General features: G+C 44.9%; 1 long non-coding RNA gene across 1 annotated transcript; it reads right to left on the reverse strand.

Moving 5' to 3' along the window:
* Positions 1-8,250: 8,250 nt before the first annotated feature.
* On the reverse strand, positions 8,251-12,732 carry LOC122431812. Its single transcript, XR_006266636.1, has 3 exons — positions 12,648-12,732; positions 11,037-11,168; positions 8,251-8,369 (listed from the first exon to the last, which is right to left on the reverse strand). It is a non-coding gene; the product is annotated as an uncharacterized LOC122431812 (long non-coding RNA).
* Between the last annotated feature and the right edge of the window lie 250 nt (positions 12,733-12,982).

Here is a 12,982-nt window from a genome sequence, read left to right on the forward strand (position 1 = left end):
TTTAGTGAATATTTGGTGAATATTACTTTTAGTAATATTCATGTATGTTGATATATATAGTAGTGAATTAATATATATATTCATTTCACTGCTATATAATATTCCAAAATGATTTTATTCATTCTGTTCTTAGTAGTCATTTGGATTGTTTCCAGTGTTTTACTGTTTCAAAAGACATTATTGTGAGTATGTGCACAGTGATTTCTCCCGGGCACAGACTTAATCATAGACTTCCCCAGACATAACATAGCATATACACATCTTCTCCTTTATTAAATAATATGAAATAATTTGCAGATACTTGTATCAATTTACCCTCTCACCAGCAGCGTATGAAAGAGGTTGCTTTACACCCTCAACAACACTTAATATGTTCAGACTTTCTTCAGTTCAGTTCAGTCTCTCAGTCATGTCTGACTCTTTGCAACCCCATGAATCACAGCACGCCAGGCCTCCCTCTCCATCACCAACTCCCGGAGTTTACCCAAACTCACGTCCATTGAGTCGGTGATGCCATCCAACCGTCTCATCCTCTGTCATCCCCTTCTCCTCCTGCCCCCAATCCCTCCCAGCACCAGGGTCTTTTCCAATGAGTCAGCTCTTTGCATGAGGTGCCCAAAGTATTGGAGTTTCAGCTTCAACATCAGTCCCTCCAATGAACACCCAGGACTGATCTCCTTTAGAATAGACTGGTTGGATCTCCTTGAAGTCCTAGGAACTCTCCAGAGTCTTCTCCAACACCACAGTTCAAAAGCATCAATTCTTTGGTGCTTAGCTTTCTTTATAGTCGAACTCGCACATCCATACATGACTACTGGAAAAACCATAGCTTTGACTAGATGGACCTTCGTTGGCAAAGTAATGTCTCTGCTTTTTAATATGCTGTCTATGTTGGTCATAACTTTCCTTCGAAGAAGTAAGCACCTTTTAATTTCATGGTTGCAGTCACCATCTGCAGTGATTTTGGAACCCAGAAAAATGAAGTCAGCCACTGTTTCCACTGTTTCCCCATCTATTTGCCATGAAGTGATGGGACCAGATACCATGATCTTAGTTTTCTGAATGTTGAGCTCTAAGCCAATTTTTTCACTCTCCTCTTTCACTTTCATCAAGAGGCTCTTTAGTTCTTCTTCACTTTCTGCCATAAGGGTGGGGTCATCTGCATATATGAGGTTATTGATATTTCTCCCAGCAATCTTGATTCCAGCTTGTGCTTCCTCCAGCCCAGCGTTTCTCATGATGTACTCTGCATATAAGTTAAATAAGCAGGGTGACAATATACAGCCTTGACGCACTCCTTTTCCTATTTGGAACCAGTCTGTTGTTCCATGTCCAGTTCTAACTGTTGCTTCCTGACCTGCAAACAGGTTTCTCCAGAGGCAGGTCAGGTGGTCTGGTATGCCCATCAGACTTTCTAAATGTTTCCGATCTGGTGTGTATAAAATGGCATCACAAGCTGGTCTTTAATTTGCATTTCCTAAGAGTGTTTCTTCACTTGTCGGTCCTCCCTGCCAGATGTTCAGATCCTAAAAGACAGGATGCACACATAATTGGTGGCTCCAGCATGTAGCAGGGTGTGTCTAGCAGGCAGGACCACCTAACATTAGTGGAATGAATACATGATGGTAATTCGTGGACTTCCTGATCCTCAGGGCTCAGAGGGAAACAAAATAGGATGTCAGAATATGGAAGAGAGCAGGGTAGCAAATGGTTTGTTGATCCCATCTCTTGTGAAGTTAGATCTCACAGACCCTGGTGGGAGAGAGTACAAGGGAACAGAAGCACAGAGCTGGGAGGAAGGAGTCCTGCCTCATTTTGCTTTCCTTGTCATTAAATCCTCTGTCACCTGCACTGGACTTCACCTTAGAACATCAAGTGGGGTTAAGAATGGAGGAGGAAATGATGCTACTTTGTTGCCTCTCTCTGCTTCAGAGTGACTGGCACCCAGGACCAAGAATTGGGATTGGAGATTCCTCTGCCACCTCAACCAACCACATCTCAGGGTAATTTATTTGGTGTCTACCTCCATTTCTCAGACAGAGACCAAAGGTGGCCCCCCCTAGAGAGCGAGTAGTGAGCAGGGCAAATGCTGAGTGTTATTAACAAGTCCACTGAAGAGCTTGAAATCAGCCACCAGTGATGCTGGTGTTGGTGCCAGGTGAAGCCCTTGCAGGCAGCCCCTCTGGGCTGCTGCTGTGGCGATGGGCTACAGCACTAGACTCCCACCACCTGCCTGATTCCCTGTCAGCCTCCCCAGCCAATGGCAGTGCACTTCTAGCAGTTGCCTCTTTGCAGGAATCTGCACCAAAATTAAACCCATCAAACTGTCAGCCCCGTTGCTGGGGCTGCTCCCATGTCAGCCCATGTCATGACAACCGATGATAGAAGTGCCGCTATTCAGGCTTCATGGGGAGCATCTCTTTCCTTTTTTAAATCTCTTTAAAAAGAAGCTGAGCGAGGTGCCTGCTGCGCAGGGCAGTGAGGGATGCGAAGGCATGCAGGAGGCTCTTATCTGCTGGGGGTGGCACTTCCTCTAGAATTTAGGAAGCCAGACAGGCAACTGGGTTCTGAAAAGAACAGCCTTGGGAGGGAGGGAAAGAAGGGGAAGGGACCAACAGGAGTCTTGTCTTCTTCTCCCTGGGGTCCTCCTCCTCTTAAACACCACCCAGAACCCTTCTTTGCAAACCCAGGATGATGGCTCTGGGTAAAATTCAGCCTTGAATTGCCAGGATTGTAGGGCAGTGCCCACCAACTGGAGGGTCTTTGTCTCAAGGCCACTTAAAAGCTTCTGGGAAATTGAAGATTCTCTCCTCCATCCCTTCCAAGCGCACTGGCCTTTACAGTGTGGAGAGAGGGGGTGGAGTACAGCTGAGAGCTTCTTACCCCAACACAAACAGCCTCCCCTTTGACAGGCCTGTGATTCAGGATTGCTCAGGAACAGAGAACCTGGGGGAATAAACAGCATTAGCTGAGTCCCTGCTGCATCCCTGTCTTCTAGGAGCGTGCATACACATGCACGCATGCATGCACACACACATGCTATCTGTATACTTATGACGACTAAATGGCCCAAGACGCAGATTAAGCATGTTCACATTCAGCATCTGAGCACAGAAGAGGAAGGAATCTTAGCATCCATCTCCCTCTCAATTTAGGAATGAGCAAACTGAAGCCCAGAGAAATGACTTTCCCAAAATTACAAAGCCTGATAGTGACAAATAAGGGAAGAGATCCCTGAATCCTTTGCTCCTGTCTTTGGGGGCCGAGTTTGACCAAACAAGAGAAGCTAATCAGGAATGTTTTCTCTAGAGAAACACGGAGAACACTGAAGCATTGCAGAGAATCACTTCTAAGGGAAAAAGGTTTATCTGAAATGCTTCTGGAAATGAGAAAAGATCAGAGAGAACTTTGAAACCAGACTTTTTTTAGAACGTAAACACTGCAGCTTTATTTTATAGAAAACAGGGTTAGAGTGAATGTTGAGGGAATCTTTGCAATATGGGCAATGCCAAGGATAGATGAGACTTTGGTCTTCAGTCACGCCAAGGACATCACAGAACTTCGTGTGCAGCTTGCTGCTGGGTGGCCAATCTTCTGGGAAGAGATCCTGTCTTGGGCAAGCAGGTATTTGTCAACAGCCAGGTTCTGAGCCAGCTCCAGAGCTTTCTACAGACATAAGAAGAGACTGCAGAATAGCAAAGTGATATGAATGATAATAAAAATACTGGCTTTCACTTCTTGGGCATATATCATATGCCACGCACTCTTCCTAGCTGCTGCTGCTGCTACTGCTGCTAAATCGTGTCCGATTCTGTACGACCCCAGTACTGGAGTGGGTTGCCATTGCCTTCTCTGACCCTTCCTAGAACCTCATGTTAATGGTTGGATTCAGCCTTAACGGAAACGCTGAGTAAATAAATGCTAGTCCTCTCCTCTTCTTCGCATTTACAGATAAGCAACCTGAGAAAGTCAAACAGCCATTAAGTGTCAGAGCCACTTTAAATGACGGTCCCAGAGCATACCTTCAGCCCTGTCGGTGTCCTAGATGGGGATCTGGAGACATCTACTCTAGATCTGTCTCTGCTACAGGCAAGGCAGCTCGCTCGGCTGTCCTCCAGGAGGTGAATATTCTGGGTCTGGCTCCACCATAGCTGTGTGACTCTGAACAAGTGTGCAATGGGGGTTATCTCAGCAGGCCTGGGCTGCCCAAACCCTGCACGCTGTAGAGGTCTACAACCCTGAGAGTGCTGAGAAATAATCTCTGAGTCATGGGAAATTCCTGCTTGATAAGAGTGTCTCCACATACCTAGGGTCTTGGGCCACACCAAAGAGTTTATGTTAACAATGTGACTTATAATGGGGGTCTTTGCCACTTTTTGCCAGTTTGACCTGAAGAGTGGGCTGGAGACTGAATAACTAGAGTCAGTCATGTGGGCATTGCCTGCTTTGGGGGCTAATTTCCCAGAAGAAGCCCTGGATAGCCAGGCTCAGGTGAGCATCTCTGGTTAGCAAAATTTTGTACATGTTATCACACTCTTGTGACCAGGCAAATTAAACCCTGTCCATTGACCACACAAGGACACAGCAACTAAAAGCTCACAGGAGTCCTGGCTTTTCCTGGACTCCACCCTGAGTCTTTTTTTTTTTTCTTTTACTGATTTAACTTGTATGCTTTCACTGTAATAAACTGTGACTATAACAGCTTTTCCATTTTTCCGAGTTCTGTGAGTCCTAGTGAATTGTGGAGCTAGAAGGTGAACTTAATCACCTCTGACGTGCCAGCTAACTTACTCCTCCGACCCTTTGCATCTTCATATGTTACATAAGGGGGCTGACCTTCAGCCCTCCATGACTTCCAAGGATTCTCCAACTCTGTCTTAAATCCTACTTCGCAATTGTCTCTTTTTTCCTAGTCCCATATGTTCTATTTGCAGTTCCATCTGCACTAGGGGTTTCTCTCCTGCTGGTCCTTGCTATTCTTCTCAAACAAACAAAGAAAAAAAACCTTTGCTGGTAGAGAAAGTGGTATTGTCATGTCTTCAAAAATATGTTGCAAAGCCCCTCAGTATCCATTCATCCCCTCTTTCCATGATAATGGAACCTATTTTACCTGTGTACCTGCAATAAAGTAAATTTCCCAGCTGATATAGACTGAATGTTTGGGTGGTCCCAAAATTTATATGTTGAAATATTACCCTTCCATGTGATGAATTTAGGAGGTACGATCTTTGGAAAGTACTTAGGATTGGATGAGGCCATGACTCCAGTATTCTTGCCTGGAGAATCCCATGGACAGAGGAGCCTGGCAGGCTAAAGTCCATGGGGTCGCAAAAAGTTGGACATGACTGAGTGACTAAATAACATAATAATGAGGGTGAAGGCCTCATGAATGGAATTAGTGCCCTTGTAAGGGTTATGAGAGAGCTTCATGCTCCTTTCTGCTCTCCTCTGTGTAAGGGCACAAGAAGTTGGCCACCTGGAAAAGAGTTCTTACCGAGTCTGACTGTGCTGGTACCCTGCCTCAGACGTCCAGCATCCAGAACTATGAGAAATACAGTTCTGTTGCTTATAAGCCATCAGTCGATGGTGTTTTGTTGTAGCAGCTTGATCTAAGACGCCAGTCTTCCTGGCAGGTAGACGTGGCCACGTGACTAAGTGCTGACCTAGAGTATATGAATAAAAGCGAAATTTATGACTCTCAGGAAATACCTTAAAAGCAGGGGGCAGGCCATTTTCATCCCTCCCTCCTGCCTGTGCCTGAAATGCAGGCACAAATGGTTATGATGGAGTCTGAAAGGCTTCTCTGTCCATCAGGAGGAAGCCACATTCTAACGATGGCAGAACAAGGAAATGAAAGAAGTCTGGCTCCCTGGGGGTTCCGTGAAGACACCTCTCAGCCATGAACTGTCTCCTCCAGAACTCTTTTTCATGAGAGGAAAATAGCATCCATCTTGTTTAAGCCATTATTATTTTGGATTTTCTGCCACATGGAACTGAGCCTTTCCTAACCAACACAGACTGCATCTCCCACCTAATGCGAGGTCCAGCAGGGCTCCCCATCTGAGCCCATCTAGTGCCTGTGCAGGAAAGCCATGATGACTCATTTAAAAGCACTCCATTCAGAATATGATCTTCTCCAATTTCCTACAAATCGAATTACTAAGAGACCAATTGGATTTTTCAAGTCCCTCAAAATGTTCTTTTTAGATGTTCTTGGTATTAAATAGTAACAGAATTTAAATGGCATCAACAAAACACATAGATGTGACTCTGATGATAAGTTACATAAATCCGGGAGGCAAAGAACCTCAGCAGTGCACACAGATGCAGCAGAGATGGAAAACAACAAGCAGGAACTCGTAGATTTGCCTCTAGCCTCCACCAGCTTGTCCCGGGTGACCATCTATTCAGATTCGGGGGCACCTTCCCTGTTCCTAGGGAGAGGGAACTCTATAAACAGTTGAAGGTAGTAAAGGAGTAAGAACTGTGATATTCTCATTTCCTGAATCCTGTGGTCTCTAGGCCCTCAGCTTCTTGAAAACATAAGCTGAAGTTGCATCTTGTTCAAGGTCAAATACCTCAAGCTGAGCACGGTGCCAGGCACAGAACAAGATCAGTGACAAGGGGCCGGGCTTTGAGCCCCAGCTCTGCCAGCTTCATAACCTGAGCTCCTATAAACATTCTCCTTTTTGTAACCATGTAATGAGCCCTTACCATGTGACAAGCTTTGTGCCAGACACTTTATCATCAGCTTCACTAAGCTTCTCAACAAGCTTATGAAGTAGGTATTGTTGTTCTCCCCATGTTACAAATGAAGCACATGAGCCACCAAAAAGTTAAATATCTTGCCCAAAGTTATTCAGCTCCAAAGAGCAGACTAAAGATTCAAACTCATAAGTCTGACTCAAGAATCCAAGCACTTCACTCCACTCCACTGTAAGAGGAAACCATGACACAGATGATGGTGATGATGTTATTAATATTATTAATATTACTAGTGATTTGAAAGAAGGGAGGCAGACAACACTGGTGGGAGGCCTGTGTTTGTGCCTGGATCAGGACTATGCTTGATCATTTTATCTATTTTGTTTCATCTACACAAAGACTTAGGCCCAATGCACAAATGCAGCGACTGAGACTCAGCAAGCCCAAATAAATCCCCCAAGACATCACCACTGGAACAGTAGCATCTGGACTTCATTGCCAGTTTCCCTGACCTCCAGGCCTACGTCACTTTCATTTCTCAGTGCTGCCTCCCTGCCCACGACAGGTGGAATGGCCCCTGACCATCACATCAACTCTTCCTGGAGAACTAACGTTTTCAGTGCCCACAGGAGGCAATCATCATTGATGAGGAAAGCTTCAATTTAAAAGTATTAATAATTATCATACTAATAAAAGTCATTTACACCCCAACCCATCCCCCAAAAATATATATCTAAGGCAATGTGAAAGGCTGCACAAAAGGTTAATAAGATAATTATTGTTCATGGAGAGGAAAGATGTGGCTAATTAGTCTTAACAAAATCAGCTGGGTCTTTGGCACAGAATGTTCACGGGTCTGAGTTGGTGTTCAGACTCATGAGGTGCAGAGAGACTTTGACTTCCTACCACGTTCACTCAGCTGCTGGAAGGAAATTGGACCAGGAAGGCAGCAGGTACAACCCGTCCAGCTCATCAGGAGGCCCTGTAGCCACCCAAGGGCAGAGGTTCCTTTGCCGCCTCCCCCACATGAACATGCCTGGCCACCAAGAATGGGAATCCAGTGTGTGGGATCACCTTGTCACAGCAGCCCAGAGCACCCTGGCTTCCCACTGACATTTTGCACCACGCTTATCCTGTAGGCTCAGCGCATGCTCGCCAACTCAGAGGGCTCCCCCTGCCCGGAGAAAGTCTCCCAGATCAGAGACACAGCAGTCCTTATTCATCTTGTCTCTGTAGTTTCCACCCAAAAACACGATGGGGAAGACTGTCTCAGAGGTCACCCGGGACTGATGCCAAGTCTGGACCCTCAGGTATCAAACTCAAAAGATGAAAAATTCAGAGTTATACTGTATGAGCTCTGCAGCAGTGAGAACTGAGCCGAAAGTAATGACAAGGCCCAACTCTTGTTGGCTTAAACACACAGAGGTTTATTTTTCACAAAGCAGGGATGTGGTCCATGGATGAAGTCCATGGAGTCAGTCCAGGGATGTAGTCCTGAGCTGGTTCAGCGGCTGAAGAGTGAATCCCAAGGGTGTCAATTTCCATCCACGCTGTTGCCTATGGTTACCATAACAGGAAGCAAAGGCTCTCCCCGACAATCCCAGAAGACACCCTCTCACACCTCACTGGCCCTCACTCACGACATCACAGTCACCAGGGGATAGCTGCAAGGGAATCAGGGAAAGTGAGCATTTGTAGCTGGGCACAGAACTGCTCCAAACAAAATGGTGTTCTGTGAGTAACGAAGAAGGGAAGATTGGATAGTGAGTAATTAGGCAGATAATCAGCAGTTTCTCTCACATATGGCAACCAGGAAAAGAGTTCTCAAATCCACCAGGCCCCATATGATTTTAGGCAGCCTGCTCTGCGTACATGGGCCTCTTCCTGGAAGGAAAATCTCCCTCCCTCCTACCCAGACCTCCTCCTCTTGCTCCCATGAGACTGTGCTGAAAAAACACAGGTCTCTTCCTTCACACACCCCTCATTCCCTGAGCTAGTTGTCAGCCTTTAGGGAAACCACCAAGGAATTTATATTCCAGGCCTCATTTTTAGAGCTTTGGTAAGGGCCTGATTTTACAACTGGAATTTAGAAAGAATGTTCAAGATCACAGCATTTCTCTGGCTGAGTTGGGACCACCAGGACCTCAGGCAGGTCCCTGGGTTTGCTTCATTTTATTTTGCCAACAAAATGCTGGCCTTGAAGTCATGTTCCAAAGACAAAATGGCTAGCATGACCTAGATATTTCTTCAGGTATCTGGGCACCATAAACGGAGTCTACATTAACCTAGTCTAATGAAAGCTGTCTTTGTAGGTAGTGAGCTCTCTGATATGGGAAACAGCCAACAGGCTGGCCTGCCACTTCTTAAAGGCAGCAGAATGTGCATGTATCAGAAAAAGTTTGGACATTCCATCCGGCTCCAAAAGTCGATGCTTCAGCTCTTTGTGGTTTGCTTTAGTTTCCCTCTTAAAACAGCACTGGGCAAAAATTGTGGGGCTCCCAACATAGGGAGAGATGAGTCACAGAGTTTAAAAATTGGGTTAAAGAAAGTTTGGTGGTAAATTTGTCTTGTGGTTGGCTGGGATGAAATTCTAGATGGTTCTCCTGGGCATCAATTTAGAAGTTTTTTTTTAAATCTTGTGCGAGGAGATGCCTCATGGCAACTTTATAAGGGTTGTTGGTATCTGGCGAATGTCTCTCAAGGATTTTCCAAAACCAGCTCAGATTTCAGAAAGGATGGACTGAAGTGATAGGAAATTTTGTAACTACTATTAGCTATAAAACTAACAATATTAAACTAATCTTTCCTCTCCTTCAGGTGGGGGTATCTGAGAATGGAAAGAGAAGGCATTATTGAAGGTAAAAGAGGATATCCTTAGTATAAAGTCTTAAAAATCTTAATCCTAGGGTTTTAGAACCTACAAGTCCTATAAGCAAGGTGCACAAGTCTCTATTGTGCTCTAAATCAAATCAAACCTGCTTCTACACAAGTGAGCCCTAAGATAAGGAATATTTGGAAAAGATAGATAAATGTAATTTTTTTGTCATTGGAAGAATATTTAGAAACTAATAACCCATATGTGGTAGATTGATTACAAAAACAGGGTTCAATTATTCACTACTTTCTGTAGCCACACCCTTTAACTTGTGACCTTACAGCTCCATCTGTCAAGATAGAGTCTATTTCTCCAGCCTGGATCTGGGCCAGAACTTCTGACCAGTAGAATGTGGCAGGAGTGACAATGTGTCAAATCTAATTCTAGGCCTCAAGAGAGCTTGCTCATTTCTGATGTTTTTCAGAACCTTCCTGTTGCCATGAAAGCAAGGCCAGGCTAGCCTTCTAGAGGATAAGAGAACTTGTAGACAAGAACCCACTTATCCCAGCAAAGCCCGCTTCGATCAGCCTACAGCCAGCCAGCCTCCAATCAAGTGAGAAAGACCAGCCAAGATCAGCCAAGTTGCCTGCCTGACCCACAGCTAACCTCAGAGACATGAAGGAGTCTGTCAAGTTGCTGAAGAGCCCATAGATTAGTGACCAGTTGTTGTTGTTGGTTAGTCTCTAAGTCACGTCTGGCTCTTTCAACTTCATAGACTGTAGCCTACCAGGCCCCTTCTGTACATAGGATTTCCCAGGCAAGAATACTGGAGTGGGTTGCCACTTCCTTCTCCAGGGAATCTTCTTGACTCAGAGATCGAACTCGTGTCTCCTGCATTGGCAAATGGATTATTTACCTCTGAGCCATCAAGGATGCCCTTGTGAGCAATAATAAATGTCAATTATTTTAATCCAAAGTTGGCAAACTTTGTCCATAAAAGACCAGATAGTAAATATTCTAGGTTTGACAGGCTATATATACAGTCTCTGTTGCATAGTCTTTTTGTGTATTTTAAACACTTTAAAGGCAAAATATTTAAAACAATTCCGAGTTTGTGAGCCCTATGAAAACATGCCACTGGCTGTATTTGGCCCACGGGACAGTTTGCCAACCGTTGTTTTCAGCCACTGAGCTTTGGGATGTGTTGCGACACAGTAATAGTTAACATGCCATGTGGGTTTGGTGTGCTTTTATTTCTTGTTCCCTTGCAGACAGAAACTAAACCATCAGGGTAATTGCCTCTGAGATGAAGAGATTGGTTGATATTGAAAACAAAAGGGCCATTAACCAACTTGGAATCTTAAAGCTGATATTCTCTGTTTCTTTAATAAAACAACAGCCTGAAAGTTGGTCTTTAAGATGAGGAAGATTTCTAAATTTCAGGGACTAATGGTTAAGATTATGGGGTTCCAGAGGAGGGTGGCAGATCAGATCCAAAATGTTAGATAGGACCAACCTTGCATCAGTGGGATCCATTGCTGGAGTGGAACAGAGAGGCCATTCTGCAGCAGAGACCAGCCAGGAGCCAGGGACAGAGTGAGTCTGCCCCTTTCCCTACCATGAAGTCAGGTACCCTGGTCACCTATACCTGCAGATAACATGTTATGGAGAAGGGTAAAGGAAGGGAGGAAGGGGGAAGAAAGGGAGGGAGAGAAGGAAGGGGAAAAAAAGGAAAGAAAGGAAAAAGGAAGATTGAGCATTTATTTAGTCATGCTTACAGAGAATAAATAGGCCATTTTAAGTCACGTGATTGGACTGAGATTATTGCCTTGGACTAAATTTAGTTTTTCCTTATGACTCAGTGGGTTGGAAACTTAAATAATGATAATCACTTATAAGAAACAATATATGCCGAATTATGTCCCTGCAAACATAGGCGGCTTCCCTGGTGGCTCAGATGGTAAAGAGTGCGTGCAGTACAGGAAGCCCAGGTTCGATTCCTAGGTCAGGAAGATTCCCCTAGAGAAGGGAATGGCAACCCAGTCCAGTATTCTTGCCTAGAGAATTCCATGAGAGGGGCCTGGTAGGCTACAGTCTATGGGGTCACAAAGAGTCAGAAATGACTGACTAACATTTTCACTTTCAAGCGTAGAAGGAAATCCTAACCCCCAGCACCTGGGGGACCTTATTTGAAAACAGGGTCTTTGCAGATGTAATCAAATTAATGTAAGGTCATTAGGATGAGCCCTAATCCAACATGGCTGTGTTCTTATGAGAAGAAGACATAGACACGCAGGAGAAGATGATCATGTGATAGAGGGGCTGAGATTGAAATTATGCAGCTACAAACCATGCAACATGTAGGATTGCTAGCAACTCAGAAGCTAAGAGAAAAGCATGCAGTCTGTGAGGAAAGCCCTGGGTGCCAAGCTCGGCCCTGCTGACCCCCGGATTCCAACTTCCAGCCTCCAGAATTCTGAGGGAATAAGTAAGTCCCTCTTGTTTAAACCACCCAGTTTACAGTATTTTGTTACAACTGCCACAGGAAACTATTTAAGACGGAATCCATTTCTTTTTCAAAGAAAATAGTCACATTTCCTAATTAATACTGATAATGATTTCAACACTGTTTTTCTTAATATCACTTATGAAATTCAAAGTAGTCTTCGAGGGTCCCTCAAACTCGGGCAGAGATGGAAGCATTATTCTACACCACAGAGTGGACAAGATGAACATGGAGACCTAGGGCGATGGCATATTCTCTGAAGACTTCGGTTTGGGTTTGGGTTTTGAAAGGGAAGGGCTGGGTTTTTTAAAGTTTTTTCTAAGAATACATTTTCAGGGTCCTAACTGGTGTGCAATTAAAATCATCTAGACAGCCAAGACCCCTGAACTCCGTCCTCAGAGATCTTGACTCACTTTGTTTAGAGAAGGAAATCCAAGAATCTACATATTTAGCAAGAACCTTCCAGTGGTTCTCCAGAAGCAGATAGAAAAACCCTCCCCAGAAGCAGCCAGGGAGGCCCCCAGCTTTCAAAGGTGGCAAGGAGGTCCCATGCTTCTCCTGTCCACTGGGGAAGCTGCCCCACTGTGAGGACTGGCTCTTGGGCATAAAGATGCTTCTCACCTGTGGCGTCTCCTGGGGAGGAAGAGCAGCAGGGCTGAAGCAGCCTCATCCCTGGTCCTCTCTCCGGTTCCAAATTAGGACGCAGGACTAGACGCTGGGAGAAACGCGCCCCCTGGTGGCTATGCTTGGTTTGCCAGGTACTCAGGTCGGGAGCTCACCATCCCCATGTAAACAGATGACATTCTATCAATAACAAGGAGCAATGGAGCAACTTATTGTGATCTTGACTCACATGGTAATAAATATGAAATAGGAACACAGAGACGGAGCTTCCACAGGAAACGGTAATTGCATTTTATGGGTCTTAAATTTCATACCAGGAGAGAAAATCACTA

The sequence above is a fragment of the Cervus canadensis genome, chromosome 30 (genome assembly GCF_019320065.1).
Source record: "Cervus canadensis isolate Bull #8, Minnesota chromosome 30, ASM1932006v1, whole genome shotgun sequence".
Lineage (NCBI taxonomy): Eukaryota > Metazoa > Chordata > Mammalia > Artiodactyla > Cervidae > Cervus > Cervus canadensis.